Genomic DNA, 20,795 nt, shown 5'->3' on the forward strand with positions numbered 1-20,795 from the left:
AAAATATATTTGTCTTAACTATTTAAGCCTATGGTACCGAGATGGCTTTTATTCATGCACCATCTTCAGTGTTTTAATTGATTCATGTGAGCGTGCTGCAGCTTATAGTGTAAAATAGTATTAATGGTGCAAATCATTTAGATTCTGTTAGAGAGAAATCCCTCTCTTTGATGAACTGGATGGATTCTTATTGGCTTATATTCATAGCTGAGAGAAGGAAAGAGAGATCATTAATGAGCGATGGCCTTAAATGAAGGAGAGAGTGGCGTGCTGTAGTAGCGAGCTCATCTGGTAAAAATAATATAATATGTAATATAAATGATCAGACAAGGATGATACTTTAAGCAATACCTCTCATCCTTTCTTAGATTGTTTCTGGCATTTGTCGGTCTCAGTATAAAACACTCTAAACGGTATGAAAGCAGACAGATGCAGCTCCTCCATGGATCAGATCAAGGGAAAACAGTTGTCTGACTTTCTGTTGGGTCACAGTTTAGCCCCTTTCCTACTCTGTTATTGCTGTTGTTGCCCTCTCTGTCCCATCAACAGGACCTCTCTGTCCTGCAGCTGATTATTAACCTGACACATGTAATGTGTTGAAGTTTCAGAATTGGGATAAATCTGGACCTTTTGGTTGGGGGGGCCCAGGCCCTGATTGGTTCAGGGGAGAAATGAGGCTTGTGTGCACACAAACAACAGATTATCATGTATTATTATAATTAGGGCTGTTGATGATTAACATTTTAAATCCTGATTAATCTCCCAAATTTAATTTGATCGCAAATTAATGGCACCATTTTTATCTATTCTACTACAATGTAACTACAATGTAATGATGGCTCAGTTGTCCTTCAAGGTATTTGTGTACTTATCCAGTTCAGTGTTGTATCTAAACCTGTGTGATTGTGTTCCCTATGTTTTATGTTTTTACCTGCCTGCAAAGCAAATTTCCCCCATGGGACAATAAAGTTGAAGTTTAAGTATTCTAATTATGCCAAACAGGAACATTTCTCAAGACTGAAATACCATTATGAACACGAGTGGACAAAATGCTTTCCTTATGCAAATGTTTGTTCATGACAGCAAGGCCAGCAAAGCATGAAAGGAAGCTGTCATCTAAGATGGAGCTCACATACATGAAGGACATCTAGTGTTTTACATTTCAATGTTTTTAAAAACAGAATTCAGTACATGCTTTTTCTTTGCAAACATTCATTTACATACATGCAAACGCATTTATGTAAATGAATGTTTGGACCACATCAACAGTTGATCATGTGTTACAATGTTTCCTGAAAACTCACCAATAATTTGTGGTTTGTATCCTCTATTTTTCTGTCAGAAGTGTTTCTATTAGATGAGAAGAGCCACTAAGAGATCTTCTCATTCAAGTGAAGGTCAGAGAATATCTCACAGGTCAAACAATTTCCTAGTCTTGTGATTCTACAGGACATGTGTTGATAAAACAGGAATAATTCAGCTCTTCATGCTTTCTTATATTTGCATATGGAAGTGTCTGCTGGTTACAAACTAGTGAGAGGCTTCCTTGACAACAGCAACAAGACAATCCTTGATTCATGATTTTGATCAAACATCATTGACCAGGTTTGAGGTAATTGAGACTTTTAGTCATATTTTACCAAGCCAGTTTGGCTCAGGATAATTTGTACCTCCTTTTACAGCAAAAATTATTATAATTTGTCAATGTCAGCACATTCATGATAATTTAAGTTTACTACTAGAGCACAGCTCCAAATTTTGGAGGATTAAATTCGTTTTGTAAGGAAAAACAATTATTTCTGTATTTCTTTATTCTGATTAATGAAGTCCACTCAAAACCCAAAACTAATGAACTTATTCTACTCAAGAGACCCCCACAGCTTCTAGAAAATGCATTTTTGACTAACCACTGAGGTCAGCCCTATAGATGGCTCTGTCTGTGACTGACTGAGTACCTGAGTGGGTGATCCTACTTTCAGAGCCATGCCATACAGAGTTGTCTAATAGACCCCAGGCATGGGGCATCTATGCAGATTTGAAACCCTGTAAAACAGGAGAAATATAACACAGAGAAAACTTGCAGCCATTGTGGCCAGTCCTGCCAGAATGGCAAGCAAGTGGCCGCTATGTAGTCAAGACAATCCTGGTGCTGCAAGCGCTCTGCTGCCATCTAGTGGTGGGTGTAACACACATACATGGTTCAGCACCGTAGAACTAGGACCTGTGTTTTGTCACAACAGCGCCACCCAGCGAAATGGAGAAGCATTGCAATTAAACAAGTTATAGTAGGTTCAGATGGACCGCAGATTTAGGACTGTAGAACCAGGACCCATGTTTTTTCACAACAGCCCCATCCAGTGGAATCAATGAGCTAACACGACTTTGATAGTCAGTATTTTAAAGTTAACTTGAAGTACTTTTCATGATGTGTTTTTATTCCATTTTAAAGACCTGTTTTATACATGATAAGTCATTGTTTCCCCAAAGTCTTTGATCACCAATGAAATTCACAAACTCTTTTTCCAAACATTTCTTTATTTTCTCCTAAATACAACACCAAAACAAGTGAACAAACAGAACATTTAGAACAAACCCAGGGGATAAGTGGGGTACAGGGCTTGCCAAAAGCTTCAAGGACACCTGTGGAGGGAGAAATGCAAGGAAATATAAATTTAATATTTAGAGTAATGTTAGTTAGTTTCTAATGACCTGTGTAACATTATTGATAAAATTAATGTTAAGACAACATTTGTTCCCTTGCTATCAGTAATGTTGTCTTATCAGTAATGTTACACAATCCCATGCTGCAGCATGTTGTTCATTTTGCTTGGATGAAATTTATATCTTATCTTAAACGGATCAAACTTAGCTCATCAAATACTTACCTTAGGTCTACTGCCCATTGCTGTTGTTAATGGTAGCCATAACTAGCAATCTGCATTCAAACAAATGCTCATCAACAATGCACATGTGCTCAAGCAGGGTCCTATTTCTTCAGTCTTGAATCTGCGGTCCTGAAACTGCTGCATGCAGATACCCCCTTGTTGAGAACCAAATTGGAGGTCTGTATCCTCTTATAACATTGTAACAATTTTACAATAATTCAAATAGAAGACCCAGGGCGCTCAGATGGCCTAGCAGTCTAAGGCGCTACCATGTATGCAGGTGTCACTGGTTCAAATCCAGCCAGTGGTCCTTTACTGCATGTCTCTCCCCACTCTCTCTCCCATTTCTGGTTCTATCCATCGTCCTCCTCTTTGGAATAAAGGCACAAAAAGCCTTAACAATCTTAGAAAATAAATAAATAAATAAAAGACCCAGTATCATTTTAAAACCAAAAATCATGACCACATATTTTATGGGAGTTGCATTTGCTTATAATGAATGCTGTTGGTAATAGCTGCCTCCACTGTGGTAACTAGAGCTATACATACAGAGTTGTGCTATCGGTGGGGTTAATAGGTCGTTTGCACCAAGGGGTCCAGCTCAGTTCGGTGCGGGATGGCACATATTTTTTTATGTTTCCATAGAGCAAATGTCTGAAAGGGTCCCAAAAAACTGACTTGTACCATCCCAGTTTTCGACAACCTTCCGTAGGGGCACCAATCTGACCTATCCACCCCAAAAAGGTGGAGCTACACACACAAACATAGGGGGTTGCACTGACGTCACATCAGTGTGCGACACAACTGCTTGGCTCCGGCCTGAAAAACACGGAATTCTGCTCTGTGAGGAGTGGGCGAAAACGGGAGAAAAACAGACTGCTTAATATTATAAAGAGTGTGGAAGCTTACAGCCTTATATTGTGTACCTATGTTCTTAACAACCACTTACCCTGTTGAGGGTTTGCGTCAGAGCTAGAGCCCATCCCAGCTATCATTAGGCAAGAGGCAGGGTACACCCTGAACAAGTCACCTGTTGGTCACGGGGCTGCCATGAGACTGAGTACCATTTACACTGGCCTTTCTTTTTTTTTTTTTTTAGAGTGACCAATTAACTTAATGAGCATGTTTTTGGACTGTGGGAGGAAGCCGAGTAACCAGAGGGAGAACATGCTAACTCCTCATTAAAAATACAGACCTGTTTGCTGCGAGGCAACAGTGTTGATCTCAGCGCTACTGCTCTCCCCCACTTAAAACAGCCATCCATCCATCTATTATCAACAGCTCTTGCTCTTCTCTGAGACACGGAGGCCGGAGCTGATCCCCGCTGTCATTGGACAACAGTCAGGGTACACCCTTGACAGGCCCCCACACAGCTTACACATACAGATTAGCAAGCAGTCATGGCCACACTCAAACACACAGGAAGAGTCACCAATCAACCTAACAAGCATGTCTTTGGTCAGTGGGTGGAAGACAGAGTACCCAGAGAGAACCCACGCATGCATATGCAGAACATGCATTCATGCAAACACAGAAAGGCCCTGGCCCCTGTCTGACCAAATGTACCTGCACATTTCTACAGTTTCTCCTTTTTTCCCCTTTTAACAGATGCATCTAAAAATTAGAATATTATGAAAATGTATGTTTGTTTCCTCTGATTAAATTAAAGAAGTGAAACTTCCATATATTCTAGATTTATCTCATGCAAAGCAAAATATTACAAGACTTTTTTTGCTTTAATGTTGAGGCTTACAGCTCATAAAAATCAGAAATCCACAAATTTAAAACATTAGAATATCACAAAACACCAGTCCAATAAAAGATGTATAATACTGAAATGTTGGCTTTCTGGAAAATTATTATCATTTATACACTCAGTACTTGGTCGGAGCCCCTTTGCACAAATCACTGTATCTATGTGACGTGTTATGGGGCCATCAGTCCGTGTCACTGCTTGGGTGTTATGCAGCCCGGGTTGCTCTGATAGCAGCAGCCTTCAGCTCGTCTGTATTGTTAAGTCTGGTGTCTCTCATCTTCCTCTTGACATTTCCCCAGAGATCTCTGGTCTGACCTGAACCCCATAGAGGGGTTTCAGGTCAGGCCAGTTGGCTGGACAATCATACACAGCAATACTGTACTACTACTCTAAATCTTCTCAGCAGACGGAAACATGAAGTGCTCTGTGTCCTGGTGGATGACTGACAGCGTTGACTCTGGACTTGATAAAGCACAGTGGACCAACAGCAGCACATGACAGCACCTAATCAAGATAAAACAAAAAAAAAGTCTTGAAATGTTTGAATTGTCACGTCTATTTTGTTTGTATTTATATTTCATGTTAAACAAAGAGGAGATACTTATAACTTTCAAAGTAAAATGTCACTCCTGGTTGCATTGTGTGATTAGTTTTATCATGTATTTTTATTTCAGTTTATATTAAGAGGAAATACTTATAACTTTCAAAGAAAAAGATAGCATTGGAGGAGCTCTTGAACGTCTTGTCTTGTATGTTGTTTTTAAAATTAAATTGAGAGTAACATGGGACAATATTCTTCATTTTATATTCATTTATGAATATTGTTATTTATATATGTCATAGTAAATTCAGATTAATTATGTGGTCTATTGTTAACATACTGCATACGTTTTTGTTATCTATGTAATATATAAGAATATTATAGATTCTTGAAGACAACTCCAACCCTTTCCAGGCTTCTCATGGGTATAAATTACTTGCCTGTTAAAACCAAGCGATATAAGAACAGCACATTTCCATCTTGATACACCTATCATGTTTTAGCTATTGGAGATATTGTTGTTTTATCTTGCTTTTCCTTTTACTTCCACATTTTCACTGGTCCAAGTCAAATTCTTACTTTATCTTACTTTTATTTTATAAGTGATGAGTTTTATCTTTTATTTATGGTTACCCCCTTTAGCTTTGAACACTATGGTCACTTTATCGCGTTCTTTCCTGTCCTGTTGTTTGAGTGTGAAAGGAGGCTGACTCACACTCTAAAGTTTAGAGCCTCCTTACACCCATAGTTTAGTCTTAACTATGGGTGTAAAGATAAAACGACGTTCTGCACCTCAGAAATAAAGCCATGTGGACTTAATATAAAAGGAGGGATGACTTTCAACATTTTTGCCTGTCTGTATGCCTTAGCGAAAAGCGATTAAGGACAACGGCAGCACATAAATCTCACCTGTTGAGACGGCAGAGCTAAAGTTTAGCTAAGATGCTAATGCTAAACCTTGCACAAATGGACTCAAACATAAATACTTTTCTTGGTTAAAAACTCGGAAGTCTTCAGCTATTACCATAGCAACAGCTCTTTTATTCACATACACAATAAAAATTATCCCAGATCACTTCTGACCCAGTAGACTTGCTGTTGTGAATGCCTGCTCATGCGCTGAGGTGGCGCGATGCAGATCAGTCAAAGGCAAGAAGTCTGTATCCAAGAGGTCTCCGGGATGCCATACCCCTCTCTTTGCACCTGGACCATTTTTTTACCCAATGATGTCACTTTTACCATATATGGACAAGGGCAGGAAATATGTTTCTGTTTCCCACCAGATTTCTGCATTATATTGCCCTCTACTCCCCTTCCCACTAACTCTCTGAGGATGTGTTCATGTGCGAATCGGTGTGTGTGTGTGTGTGTGCAAGTGGCCATGTGTACACTAGATAGCCTTATGCCCCTATTCTTAAAAAAGCCAATTAATGCAAGTGGCACAGTTTTTCTTTGATCTCCTTTCATGTGAAGTTTTTGTGCAAACATCAAAAGCCCTCTGAAATATTTTCTTGACAAATACAAATCCAACAAAGCTGTAAAGCGCCATACACACCAGTAGTACACAGCTCTGAGCTACCTGAGCAGGGGACATCACCCAGCACATGAAAGAGAGATGAACCTAAACAATCCCTGAATTTGTTTACACACCTGTGGCTGCAGCAGGGTGTGAAGAGGGAAAGTTGATTAGAAGTGGTCATTTCTTAATGTGCATTATAAGAGATGTTGAGAGAATTAGGCAAGACTATAAAAGTCCAGTTAAGAAACTTAACTAACCTTTACGGTTGAGTAGCAAATATGCTATGAAGCAAATAAGCTTTGTTTAAGCTATCTAATTATTATATTTTGTTTAGGATGACCCTGCCTTTTATAAAGCCTTTTATCATGCTATCATGCTATCATGCTCCCTAGTTTGATATTTGGTTCGTATTTCAAAAGTGTGCTTTCAGTAAGGAGAGTTGTTCCCCACCTGAAGCCTTTTTTTCTTGAACAGTTTTCATACTGTAGGGTTTGAAAGCATCCGGTAACATTCTTTTGATAAAGCACATCCAGCTTTACCTTTATATCTTAAAATACTTAATATTTATACACTTTTTTATTCATGTTCTTACATTTCTGGTAATAATCTTCTTGAAGGCATTGAAGCTTTCTTAAGGCAGAGTGAATATTTGTGGAAAGTGAGAAGAAAATCTCTCTGTGTAAAGCCCAGACAAAAATATTGCTGTAATTACAATTTTTCATGGCTTATTGCTTCAGGAAGAGCCAACAAGTAATTGAGCAAAATATCACCCTAATAGTTGGACTAATTGGTCCAATGACGGGTACAGTCGGCCATCAAAATAATCATTTTGCTAGTGGAAATAAATACTAAAAAGTTACCAACTGCAGATTTAAGTTTTTAATCTGTGCAAAGAGGAGTAGCCCTTAGCAATAACAGTTACAAGCAATTAAAATTGACAGATGTTTGGCTAGTTTGAGACTTTGTTGCCATAGAATAAGAGTTTCTGCATTAAGTTGTTATTTTTTTTAGAGTGAATTCAACCCATTTTACTGTCCTTAAGGCATTCTAGCAAGAAGGTCCATTTAGATGTTTTCGAAAAATGAAAGTGTATTTTGGTACTGATAATTTTTTTCACTGCTTTGAGATTAATAATTATTCTGGAGCGACAGGAAGGACATGTTTTGGTGTTTTTTTATTTAAAAAAATCTTTTAGCAAGGTTGCACAAAAGGTGTGACTCACTTTGATTCTCACTGGTTATATTCTGGTAAAAGTGAAATGTACGTGTAGTTTAGATCTAGTTTTTAGTTGTACCTTAGAGTTTTACGGTTTATATTCCAGATATTCAATATTAATTGATAGAATTTGAGAATATGGTATTTTCAAACATTTTAGAATATAATGGATACATTTTTGAGTAAATTTCATTAAAATAAAAAAGCTGTTGCTATGGCTGTAGAGTAAGTTTGTAAATACAACATAATTTAATCAATTTTAATAGATATTTGAGTGATATTTGCAAAAATATAGTAAAATTGCATTATTATTCTGAGGTTTTAACAGTGAAACAATGTTTTTTGCTCAGTATTCTTCAGTAGAGTTAAATAGTATTTGATGTTAACCTCACACGCCAGATGGATTTGTTTCACACATCCATCTGATAAACCCTCAATACTAAGCGTTTGGGAAAGGGCAGAGGCTTTGAAAAAAACTCGGAGGGTGAGTGGATGAAGGTTCTTTCTGTCACATCTTTATGGGCCAGTCAGAGCAAAAAAACACGTGACGTCGTAGCCCAAACCCGTGGAGGTGGAGATAGCTGCATAACTCAAACCATGGTGACTGTAGACATGTCAGCACACAATTGTTGTCATTTTTGAGAAGAAAGCAACTCAATGCTGTTCTTTGTTCTTCTTTTAACAAAGAAATGTCATCAAGTTCTGATAAAACTGGTGCTTTGGCAGCATCCATGCTAATCTCAACGCCATAATTGCACTGGCCTCTTCTCGCTGCATGCATACGTCACAATTCTGCCCTGCTCAAAAGTACTGCCCCTCGACACTGATTGGTCCTGTCACTTTCTTTTTTTTTTTTTTTTTATTTAAGATTTTATTTTTGGGCCTTTTCATGCCTTTATTAGATAGAGGACAGTGGACAGACTAATGGTAGAAGAAATAGGATCCTGCTTGAGCACGTGCGCATTGCCGATGAGCATTTGTTTGAATGCAGATTGCTAACTATGACTACAGATTTTCAAAGTTTGCAGGACAATATGGCCGATGACTCTCTGCCCAGACAATCCAGAACAGACTGCACCTAGCCAACCTATGGGCTCATAGGGCTGCCAGGAGGCCTTTCATCACTGCCCTTCACCATCAGGCCTGTTTGCGCTGGTGTCGGCAACATGTGCACAGGGACCTGAACGGGTGGAGTAACAATATGTTCAGTAATGAGTCCAGATTCTGCCTCATAAAGGATCAAAGGGTGTGGAGAAGATGAGTAGAACACTTTGCTGATTGTTGCTCCAATAGAGGGAATGGCAGAATAAGCAGTTTTAGCATCGGCAGAGAATATTTTGGCTGGACCAGCACAGGCATCTTAAGAGAGCTACGCTATGTGTGATCAGGGCTTGACATTAACTTTTTTGCTCACCAGCCACGGTGGCTAATGGTTCTGCAAACTTACTAGCCACTCAGTATCTCCACTAGCCACAACTTTGGTGCTATAGCTATACGTCAAATTTGGTACAAAGGGTATGATATGACTCACGTGCTCTACTTTCCCTCACCAGTATGATCAATATCAGCTCTCCTCTCAATAAAGCACTTCTTCCTGTACATATGAAACAGCACACTACTGAGATATGGGTCAGACTGTTAAAGACAGTCATATCAGAGTCAAAACTCTTAGTTTTTATTTTCTTAATGGATATTAAGTTTATGCTAAAATTTAAATAGTGTTAATCGGCTGTTTATTAGAAAAAGCTACAGCAGATCACAAGAACATCTCTAATTTTCACTCTAACAAATCTCCACCAGAGAATATTAAGTGTCCAACTTCTCCTGTCCTCTGCTCTATACTGTATGGAGGAAATGTTTTCATATGTGTGTCTAATACTAATTAGAGTATCTCTTTAAATAATAGATGACTTACATTTGGTGGTGAAGCTCACATTTGGAGAACATTAAATGACGGATGTATAATATAAGAAGAAAAAAAAATCAGTGTTTAGTTGAATTCTCTTGGACTCCTAATTGATCAGTTACAGACTTTTATCCTTCTGCCTCTGTTTCTCACTGCCTCAGTGAACTGATATAAAGTTTCAGAGTTTCTCTTGTCTTTTATAACCATTAGTTATAGATTTATGGCAAATTTATAATTAACCCTGAATATACAAACACTTAAAAGTTTTAATGACATTTAAAGTATGCGCACCTTTGCGGAGGTTTTTATCATTTAGATCACCCTCAACAAACAAAGAATATAGATGGAGTATTAATTAAACAATATTTAGACACACCGCCCGCCCTGGCTTGCACGAGCGACAGAAACACACAGGGGGAGCACACACACATAAACGGCGCTGACGCACATGGACAGAGAGGCACTTTAAAACAGAAAGAGAAAGTTCAGGTCTGATTTTATCCTGCAAATTCTGAAACATTTTCCCTGAACAGATAGAAGCCTTCAGTCTAACCAACACGTCAGTACGAGTGTGTGTCCATATATGTCTGTGAGTGTCGCATTTGTGTGTGTCATACAGCATCAAAGCCCTTGGCACTGCGTAAAATACGCACGAATGGATGACGAGACCAGCCACTTTTCTGTTATTTTGGAGGGAAATTTGAGCTTTTATGTGCCGAACGGCCTCTCTGTAACAGACCTAAATCATAAGGGCTAACTGACAAGCACTTTCAGAATGAAGCATAAGTTGTGACACTGATAAATTCAACCCACCATCGTGGCTAGTTAGAGTCATGCTGCTACCCGCCACGGCCGAAATCCACCCGCATTTGGCTAGTTGGCAGGTGTCAATGTCAAGCCCTGTGTGTGATGTAATCGTTTCAAGAAAGATGCGGCTGGCTGTCCACATGGAGATGAAACGGTAGTCATTTACAGATTAGTGCACTCTGGGACCTGTTTTCAAAAAGTATCATTTACAGTCACCCAAAATGCAGTTTCTGTGTGGATGAAACGCCGATACGACAAAAACTTTTGCGTTTAAACCCGAATTCGTCTCCGTGTGGACAGGGCCTAAGAAGCAAATGAATAATCTACCAAACATAAATTTCCTTACTTCTTATGCTAGGTTTATATGGTGTGATTTGAACACATCCATAGTGATACCAATTGGAGGTGGAAACAGATTTTTGTCATACTTGTGGTCTTGTAATTACACCAAAACTATCAGATGGTAAACCACAGCATTTCCTTTACTGGCTTTACTTGTAGGCACTCTTTAAGTTTGGTTGTTTGCAAAGAAATGTAAGCAATGGTAGGTTCACAGCAGGAGATAGGTAAAGAGGTAAAGCTGTTAGGAAACTGTTTGCCGCATTGACTGAAGGCAAGCTGAGAGCCGCATGAGCTTAAGATGAGAGGCGGCTTCCATCATCTTTAATGCCCTCTTTACAAGATTGAATCTACTTCAGGACCTGCATTGAACAACTTTCTCCTGTGGCATATCTACTCTCCATGTCAGACATTGCACAGAAGATGATAAACATTTGTATAAGTAATTTGGTACATGCACTGATCAAACATCAACTTCATCTATTAAACTATTTGAAGAAGCTGACTTAATTCCCAGCTGTCAAATATTAAAGGGAGGCAATATTGATGCTGATCTTGGCAGAGCACAAGAGAAAATAAATGATCAATACAAGGATGGGAGTGAAGCAGCCTTGAGTGTTGTGGGCCCAGCGAGCATCAGAGCTGTGGTACGGCATACCAATAAGACTGGAGACGTGATGAATTCCAAAAGAGATGCATGTTCTTGCACAAGCTTCATTTATCAATTTTATCCACCAGTATTTCTGAAAGATCGTATGAGAACAGACACTTATGTCTTAGTCACTCGTGTATGAAGTCTATCCTTTCTGTGCATGTTAATCATTCACTGGCTGTCCTAAACTGTGGACAACGATTTGACATCGAAGAAGTGAAACAGTTGGGGGGTCTTCTACAAGTCAAACAAGAGTTGTGTCTAAGCAAGGCTTCCCATAAGGGGGGGATAAAGGGGAGAGCTGCCAGGGGCCCAGCTAAACTGGGGCAAATGGAGGTCAGGAAAACTAACGTCCATTGTAAAGTAAATCTGCAAAAATATTTTTTTAAACCTGAATAATAACCACTCTTACCAAAGGAATAAACAAAAGAATTGTATCTGTTTTCCTACTGTACAATACAGTCTTTTATATTGTAAAAAAGTATTTGCCCCTGTCCGATTCCTGATTTTTTTGGATAATCATCACACTTAAATGTTTCCGATCATCAAACCAATGTTAATGTATCACACAGACGGGGGGGGGGGGGCATCCAAACCTATCTGACCTTATGTGAAAAAGTAATTGCTCCCCTTGTTAAATCATGACTTAGCTGTGATTAACCAGAGTTCTTGGAAATCTGAGTTTAATTTCACTGGCCACACCCAGGTCTGATTACTGCCAGATTTGCTGAATGAAGGAATCACATACAGGTGCATCTCAAAAAATTAGAATATCATGAAAAAGGTCAATATTTTTTGTCACTCTTTCCTGAAAGTGAAAACCATATATTATATAGACTTGTTACACATAGAGTGAAACATTTCAGGCCTTTATTTGTTGAAATGTTGATGATTATGACTTACAGATAAGAAAACCCAAAGTTTAGTGTCTCAAAATATTAGAATATTATATAAGATCAATAAAAAGAAGGACATTTTAAACAGAAATGTCAGGCTTCTAAAAAGTATGTTCATTTCTATGCACTCAATACTCGGTTGGGCCTCCTTCTGCATGAATTACTGCATCAGTGCGGCGTGGTTTTCACTTTAAGAAAAGAGTGACAAAAAATATTTAACTTTTTCATCATATTCTAATTTTTTGAGATATACCTGGAAATAGAAGCGGTCAGACAAAGTGAAGTAGGTTGGGCCAGGGATTATTTCTTTCCCATACATGTTATTCACTCAGAAAGACACATACCTGGATGTATGTGGCCAGCCTGCTAAGGGATAAAATACTTTCCTCATCCTGCCTGTGCTCGGTCAGGAGAGAAGCAGGTGGGTGGTTGTTTATTTCTTGTTAATCATTGGTAGACCTCCATCCATGCATGACTGTACATCCAGTGGCATTGTGGGAGGTTTATGCATGGAAAGTCTTCTGCAGGGAAATTTCATGCCCCGGCATTTATATCACACTCACATCACTCTGGCTGGTAGAAAGACGGATGGTCAATTCAGGTGTTAATGGACAAGTGAAAGATAATTTCTGCCACTAAATAAGAAGTTTGACAGTGAGAAAAAGAACCCCAACCCAACGGTTAGCTCGTGAAATATACCTTTTAAAAACATTGTATTTTCTTTCGATCCCTTATTTAGCTTGCTTAAAACTGAAGGGAAATATCAATTATCATATATAATAGTTTTCTGAATATTATTTAGTTATCAAACGACTCCCAATTGATAAAAAAATGTTTTAGTTCTTTAATATCGATGCTAGGAAATCACAGCAGACTACTCACTCTGTGTTTTATGTTTTTATGTAAAAAAAAAAAAACTTTACAGCATTCAATATATTAAAAGTCATGGAACTTGTGCTTGATTTTCTAAAAATATAGTTATTTATCAAGCATTATGTACAATTTTTGTTATTTTGAGAATAAAAGGAAAAAAATCTTTTTGGACTATATTTTAGTCCAACAGTTTTTGGACAAAAATAACATGCAGTTACATCAATCACGGGTCAAAAATGCTTAATTTCTCTAATTTCAAAGCCAGAGCTGTACTGAATGAAGAGCCATTTGGGAGCCGAAAGAGTCGGCACTAAGATCCTTCAATTCTCAACCCACAGACATCAGGGACAGCACAATTACACACCCTAACAAAAAGTCACTGCCAGAACACACAAATTAGTCAGGCATCTCTACAGGCATCCCAGATAGATGCGGTCAGCCATATACTAGGTTTTCTGTGACAGCAAATTCCTGTGTTGTGGGGAAACATTGCAATTTAAGGGGTCACCATGGCCATGCCCTTTGACTAATGAGAAAGTTACAAAGTCGTGGCCTAGGGGTGTCTTTTCTTAATACACATCACACACAAGTTTGGATGATGCAAAAAAAAGAATTAAAATGATGAAAAAATATATAAAACAATGACAAAAAATGATGAAATAAAAAGATAAATGACGAAAATGACAACAAAAAAATGACGAGAATAAAATAACTAATAAAAAATGAAAAAATGTTAATGATAACTCCAAAAAAAGATTAAATATATGATTTAAATTATGATAACGATGATCAATAAGACAACAAAAAAGTGATGAAGAACACTGACGAAAATGACAACAAAAGGGATGAAAAAAATATGTAAAATGGCTGACATCGATAACAACAATCACATAAAAATCTGGAAAGCGAAGAAAAGACAGATAAGATGTTGAAAGCAGTTTATAATTATGTTGACAAAGACAACAAAATAAAAGACAAAAATTACGACAATGGTGAAAAAAATTAAAATGGACAAAAATGACAATGAGAAAACAATAAAGATGACAAAGAAAACAATAACAGAATAATGATGAAAACAACCACAAGTGGGATCAAGTGTTTGATGGAAAGCATTTTGCCCCAGTTTGCTCTCACTGCTGTGCCAGTGGTGTCTGAAATGGGTATGGATGAATGGGATTAGCAAATACTGATGGCCTCTTTACATGGCAGCCTTCATCATCAGTGTTTAAAATTGTTTAAATTGTGATCTGTTGTGTAATCAGTGCTTTGAGTCATCAGATGACTAGAAAAGCGATATACAATCTCAAGTGCATTCAACATTTAGCATCAGATAGACAAATGGATGGATGGAGCAATGGATGGATGGACGCTTCATTAGAGAATTTCAAGTATCAAGCAGCAGTTAACAAAACACAACATTGACGCTATAATAATAGCAATTAAACAACTCCAGTTGTCTTCCCTCTCATATCAAAGCCTCATTTATCATCCCTGAATGCAGTATTGTATAAGTGGGGCTTAAAATGTGCATTTTAAAGAGAGTGTACTCTGTGTTCTTTGAGGTTGGTAAAATTTTGAGCTAATGGACATTTAATGGACCAATATGGTTTTCCATGATTTGATACAGGTCTTATGTGTATTTTGGATGATTTCAGGAAAGTGTTCTAATTTAAGAGTAAAACATGACGTTAAGGTTATTTTTACTGCTGTCAAATTTATAAGAGTGAAGAAACTGAACAATCCATTCTGTAATGAAGATTTTTTTTAGTTTGTAGTGAAGCCACTTAAATTGGTCTTCGGCTCAGAGCAGCAGCAATAGAAGGTGTTCTTTTTTTCTGCTCTACTTTTATAAGGGTCCTTGATCTCGAGAGCCAAGCTACCCACCATTACAGGCAGACAATGGAGACAAAGGGAGACAGCAGACACACATGAAATGTTCCACCTTCTAACTGTCACTCAAAGTGCTTCCATTTAAGCCAATATTTAGTGTTTTTGTTTCTCTTACTGTAATCTCTTCCCAGAAAATTGAAATTAGGAAGGGTTGTAAGGAGCTTTAATCTGAGACTCAGTTCAGCTGTTTTTTTTTTTTTTTTTTTTTTTTTTTTTTTACACAGTATCCCTCTTATCGCATTGACAATTTTGAGATTAAGTTTAGAAAATTGTTTGTATTGTACCATGCAAAGGTCATCAATCCAATCTATCAAAGAAAAAATACGATTTAAAAAAGGTTGTAACTCAACAACTGTTTAGAATGTTAGACTGTTCTTTCACAGCTGTATGAGGAATATTATGGCTGGTTATTAGAAACATTCCTACTATATATAGGAGCAGTGACCTGGATAAAAAAAAACAATAATAAGGCTGTCCTCTCATATTCCAAGGAACAAACAAAGGGAAAAAAGTTTAAAAATTGCAGACTGATGCCTGACACGTCCAGGATATTGTGAAACAATGCCATTGGCCACCAGTGTGTGGAGCGCCTGCAGGTGTATGTGCAGGCAAGTTTGTCGAGGTTGTCCACCCCACTCTTGCAGCGGTTGTAATCCATGATCATGGTTGGCTTCTTCTTAGGAACCCCAGACACCTCTGGCTCTCTGTGCTTGGTGCTGAGGAGCTGCACATTTTTCCTCCACGGGGTGACGTGGGACAAGGTGGTGTGGGTCCTTGTGAAGGCAAAGATTGATGTCTTGCTTGCCCTCTTCCGGGTACGAAGGAGTTCTGGAGCGAGCTTGAGTTTGTTGGTGTGGATCCTGCCGAGAAGGGTCACGTTGTGCTGCAGTAGCTCTTCACCAAGGGCATATGATGTGAAAAAGTTATCTACGGTCACAGTGTGCCCGTGTAGACCTTCGGTCATTTCCAGCACGACCCTCCTTCCCTGGTTAACCTCCGCTGGGCTGCCTGCGGGTGTAAAGCTGCATCCTCCAGGCGTAGGACGTCTCCACATCACAAGTGGCCCAGATCTTCAGTCCATATTTTGCTGGCTGCCTAAATGCACAGCGCCCCGCAGGAGCTGCTCGTCCATGGTGATGTCTCTCCCTGGGTTGAACAGGAGGGGCAGGTGCTCCAGCCACTTTTCCCACACCACTTTGATGGGGGCCAGCTTGCCCTCCCTGCGTCTCGGTCTCGAGAGCTTGTTGTTGAAGCGGAGGGTGGAGGAGATCTGCTCGAACCAGGCTCATGGCATCGTTGCCCTGAAGACCGGCCGCCCCTGTTTTGTTGTCCCACAAGCCACGGGTTGTCTCGCTGTGGGACCTGTAGACCTGTAGACAGAGAGCACCAGATGGCCAATGAATGCGCAGCTCCATGGTGTCAAGGTCTTTCCACTCCGCCTCCCCTCCAGGTTGGTCCTGTCAAAGATGATTTTGAGGACCTTCGCGGTGATGTAAAGATTGAAACAGCTGACCAGGCTGGTGGCGTACAGGGTCGGTCCAGGCCGGACCGGGGGGCGCCAGGTATCGGAGCGTCTCCTCGTTTATAGCAGCCCACAGTATCTCGCCGCTCCTTGATCTCCATCCCTCCGTGGTCTCAGGAACATCGGACTCAGAGGACGACAGCTCACTGGCAGGCTCCTCCTCTGATGTCTTGATGGTGTTGGAGCTTTCCCCAGTGGTCTCCTCCTCAGCGGTGGTCTCCTCCTCAGTGGTGGTCTCCTCCTCTGAGGATGACCGCGTCATCTGCTCCATCGCCTCTTTTAGGCTGAACCTCTTCATTGGAAAATGCTCTTTTGAACAGGAATTAGCTCTTTTGAAAAGGAATTTGCTCTTTTGCAAGAATGAATGATAAGTGCTCTCCCTGCACCGGTATTTATAATACCAGCAAGCATCTTTGTTTGTAAACAAGCTGTTCAGAGTTGTTAAAATGTTTTAAGTTTACCTGCAGTGGCACCTTTCAAGTTTTTCCCCTCTCCCCGCTCAAAAAGATGAGGACACATTTGGATTTGTAAGGCAATGATTTTTTTTTTTTTTTATTGAGAGCAGCACACAATAGTTATTTCTCTTTACGCATGAACCAGCCACTGATATAGGCTACATGAACCTTGAATGTGACATGTTTGAGCTGCGGTGAAATGCAGATGACGGATACTGTGTGAGATTTCATTTATTCATTATCAAAGGATTACATTTCCCAGCTGCAAAGTGGTGTAGTCCAGGAAATGACGTCTCCTCCGTGGGTGAAAGATCATGCTGCAGACGTACCTCCTGCACGCTGAGCCTCGTAGCGGAGATAAACTAATGTCTGCACGAACAAAAGATAATATGCGATTTTGAAATAGTTACTGGTGTACCAGAGAGCCGATATGTGCTGTGTGATGTGTTAGATTTCATAAACAGATGTCAGTGAGCCTGTATGAAATGAGAAAATTGCATAAGACTTGGATTCATTGAGATAGCGTCCATGCTAAACAGATGAGTCTACTGGAGCGAAAACACGCCAGTTTTACCATCCTTTTCTCGAGCCTCGTCCTCTACCAGGCATATAAAATCAGAGTATACGTGTATGATAGGAATCACGGACAAGTGCTTTTCCACCTCCAACCAAGATATGACAGTGATTATGCTAATTACGTGCATATATAAATTTGCTGCATATTTGAGATATGATTTATTCTCTCCTATTGGTCAAAAGGACCCGTGCATCCTACTGCATGTTCATCCACTTGCTATGAAGTGAGGGCAAAGTTAAAAATCGTCCAAATGTCCTCCTTTCTTTGTCCCAGACTGCAGATCTTGGAAGCTGCATTTTCGACTATAAACACTCCACTTACTGTGCGGTTGCAGACATAGATGCAAATTTGCACCCAAGCACACACATAGGAGCACACAAACTTTTCCTTACACATGTAGCCCACTCTCAGACTTCCATATCTAGTGGCATGAATCGTTTCATTTAATTCTGATGATGTTTAGTGAATGAAATAGCACTTCAAACACTCTGAGTCCATGGAAGAAGTCCTGCATGTGCGTTGCCGAAAGGGTTAAAATGGTGCGCTGGCACCATCTGCTGGACCACTGTGGAATGATGAAATTTAGAACCCTGTTGATTGATTGACTGCATAGAAAATGTTGCTATATGTTGTTTTGGTGCCATAGACACAGTGTTTTTAAAGGAAATCTATTGTCCAGATTTCGGACAAACAAGGATGGAAGGAGCTATCTGGCATCACTAGAGTCCTATGGGCAAATTTTTTTTTTTTTTTTTTTTTTTATATGAAGAAAAATAATAACTTTGGCCGAATTTGATGCCTCAATCTATAAAATGTGACTATCAACTCAAAATAATGATTATCAAAATGATGAATGTCCTCAAAATGGACATACTAGGATCTGAGGGTTAACTATTCCATTCTTAGCAAGTAGTTAGCCTCTGTGCTACGACAGTAAAGAAAATCTTTCCCTCTATGTTTCATAGTGAAATGGTTGTAAACTAGTTTCAAACTGAGGACTCCCTCTCCTTGGGAATCAGGATTCCCACTGCTCTATACAAGACTCTTGGGATAGATTGTTTCTCCCATTTTGACCTTAGTGAACGCCCCAGAAGTATATCTAAGTATATCAGGCATGCTTTTATAGACTGGTAAGGGACTCCATTTGGCCCTTGAGCCAAATAAGCCTTTGGACGCCTTTAGTGCATTCTGCACTTCCTTCCACCTGGGTAGTCCTAAAGCTAAGGAAGACCTAACTTTCTAATCCTCCCTGGATTTGAATAAGTCTTTCTCTCATTAATGCTTCTCTACTTCTAGTGTTGATGCTTTGAGCATCCCTCCCTTTTCTTGCATGAACAACCCTATAACAAACTTTGAAGGGGACATATTTTACCCCTTTAAGACAGAGCATGTTACAGAGGTCCCCAAAACAAGCCCCTGAAGTCTGTTGCTGAAAAAACACTCTGAAATTGGGTTTTTGCATGTCTAAAAACCCCTCTGTTTGAGCCCTGCTCAGAATTAACTGTTTCTGTGTCTGTGGCTTTGAATGTTACTCAGCTGTATGACTCCGCCCCTGACCCCGCTCATCTCAGGAAATGGATGTGACATGATGGATGTGGCTCTCCTTATTCTCCTCTCAGCTGAATCAGGAGAGGGGGGCAAAACTTTCTTACAAGCGGGGAGGGCCAACTGAACCTGGGGGCAGGGCTAACTCCCCACATGACATCATGAGGGTGTGTTTCAGCACACATTTTCTGAAAGGTGGAGAAAGAGAGGGTGGAAGGGAGTTTTTCTGGTACTTGAGGGGATTGTGGACAGGCCAGGGGCACATATTCTTGATAGAAAAGCCTGAAAAGTGATTTTTGCATAATATGTCCCCTTTAAATATGGCAGTATGAGTGCACATAGCCAATAGTGTGCTTAGAGCAAATCAGCTGGCTGTCAGCTGTTGAGGGCTTGTGTGAGATCAACTGATCTTGATTATCATTTGATTTTTCAGATTTCATAGTTGAACCCATTGTTAGTGCTCACTAGGTAGTGTAACCCACCCACATTTCTCCAAAGTAAATCAGTCTTTTCTCTGCATTGCCTAACCTCCTATTTACTGAATGAGCAGGATGCTCTGTGTTTTAATTATTTCCACTGTTACTTTCAAAGTTGTTGGAGAAGCACTCAATCTGTTGTTCAGGATTGAGTAGTTCACCCTTCCCCCCATATCAAATAAAATCTTAATTGCTAGAAAATATTTGATCATAAATTTGAAGAGTTTCTACAAATAATTAATTGAATCTCTTAATTATATCATTGATGTCTAATTTTACGGTCCTCTGCTTTGACTCTCAGCTGCCTAATAGATAAAAACAAATCAGGAGAAAGTAAGTCCTTCATGACTTGTTAGACTTGAAATTGTATGTTTTTATCTTCTTAGTTTGTCTAGACTTTGCTCTTACAGCAGAACCCTTTTAATGAGAAAATCCAGAGTGTTGTTCATCAAACTGATGATTTCATATCACCAAGATGTTCTCTTCTAGCGGCTCTTTCAAAGGACTGTCGGTGCAAACAAGTTTCTCTGGAAAAATACCAACTGGAACGACAAACTTCAAAGTAATTATGTTGATGGATTTATCAGACAGAGCTCACTCTGCATCAGTCTTTACTTATTTAAGAGTCAGCCTGTGGCTCTGAAATGGCACAGGTCTGCTTTTCTGAGCACGTTGGGGTTCAGCAGGAGGGCCCATGTTAGGAGTCTATGTTAGACCAGGGTTTACCAAAGTTTGGCATGCCATGATGACCCCCATAAAACATGAGCCTCTGGATCCTCCTATTTAGTTTTTAGAGTTTTTAGCCATTATGAGAGGAACTTAAAATGAATGAATGAGTAAAAAGGTTTTAGTGTAGCAATCATTGAATATAGAAAAGCAATATTAAAATGATTTAACAAAGAAAGGCTTGAGATGATTTGTGATTTTGTTCCAATTTGCCC

The sequence above is a fragment of the Cheilinus undulatus genome, linkage group 3 (assembly GCF_018320785.1).
Source record: "Cheilinus undulatus linkage group 3, ASM1832078v1, whole genome shotgun sequence".
NCBI classification, from domain to species: Eukaryota; Metazoa; Chordata; class Actinopteri; order Labriformes; family Labridae; genus Cheilinus; species Cheilinus undulatus.